The sequence below is a fragment of the Schistocerca nitens genome, chromosome 2 (genome assembly GCF_023898315.1).
Source record: "Schistocerca nitens isolate TAMUIC-IGC-003100 chromosome 2, iqSchNite1.1, whole genome shotgun sequence".
NCBI lineage: Eukaryota > Metazoa > Arthropoda > Insecta > Orthoptera > Acrididae > Schistocerca > Schistocerca nitens.
In genome coordinates, this window is record NC_064615.1 from 237,884,629 (window position 1) to 237,886,006 (window position 1,378).

At 44.6% G+C, this 1,378-nt stretch overlaps 1 pseudogene; it reads left to right on the forward strand.

Moving 5' to 3' along the window:
- The first annotated feature begins 1,038 nt into the window (after positions 1-1,038).
- On the forward strand, positions 1,039-1,155 carry LOC126237613 (5S ribosomal RNA; annotated as a pseudogene).
- The last annotated feature ends 223 nt before the right edge of the window (positions 1,156-1,378 follow it).

Here is a 1,378-nt window from a genome sequence, read left to right on the forward strand (position 1 = left end):
TACATAATCGATTTATCACTTGTGATCAGCAATCATGTGAGGTCGTTCCCCGCTCTTCAAAGGGAAGTATCGTCGTTAATAAAAGCTGTCGAGTGCGGAGAGACTTAACATAGTAATGACAGCTCTTATTATATACGGATATATGTAATGTAATTGTCATGACGAAACGGAATTAACCACACAGCACCTGATGGCAAGATTAGTGACGGACATACGGAGCATGTAGGGAAGACGAATGAAAACTTGATGTTATAGGGATTCTGAGTAAATGTAGAGCTTACAAGATCGAGAAGCTACCAGCTCTGGAGTGCTGCTTCAGAGATGCACCTGAGATCGTATCAGGGTCCATATAGGTTATACGGAAATGTAACACGTACAATTCCCGAACTTACTCGTGTATCTCTGGAAGATTGGCGACCTTTGGACAAATCTAGTGAAGCAGAATTCAAAGCAGCCTGCGCAACATTCTTGTTAGTACCGTCACAACATACCTCGCTCAGGGACTAAAAGACCAGAGAGATTATCGTATGCTCAAACACAAATAATCATACCGTATTTCCCCTCCCTTAATACGTGCGTGGAATTTTAATTTGTTTTTCTTTTTTTGCAGCTGACAGAAACGTCATTTTGAAAAATACAGAATGTAGCGGAAGTGCAGCTGCTAACAGGGTAGTCCGTAATACCAGCATGTGGCTTTCAGAGAACAGATTAACGCTAGCTGGAACAAACAGCAATCTGTATAATTTGTGAAACGTAACGCCTGTAAAAGGAAATTCCACCCTCCCAGTGGGGTCTAAAAGGTGGTAAAATGCACTATTTTCAGTTCTTTGGACTGAGGAAAGATGGAAGGGTTTCGTGGAAATAACACGTTCAAGATTTTGTGCAGAAGCTGAATGCAGTTTACCTTCACTATTTAAAAAAAAGAAAAAGAAAAAAAAACTAGCACAGTGATATGCGAAGGTTTGTTTACTTGGGTTACTTTCACACCTTATTATCTCGTATGGGGTTTTATTTTGGGGCAACTCTCTTCATTTATGTGGCAACGGCCTTGCCGCAGTGGATACACCGGTTCCCGTAAGATCACCGAAGTTAAGCGCTGTCGGGCGTGGTCGGCACTTGGATGGGTGACCATCCAGCCGCCATGCGCTGTTGCCATTTTTCGGGGTGCACTCAGCCTCGTGATGCCAATTGAGGAGCTACTGGACCGAATAGTAGCGACTCCGGCCAAAGAAAACCGTCATAACGACCGGAAGAGCGGTGTGCTGACCACACGCCCCTCCTATCCGCATCCTCAATGTGGATGATACGGCGGTCGGATGGTCCCGATGGGCCACTTGTGGCCCGAAGACGGAGTGCTCTTCATTCATGTAGATACACT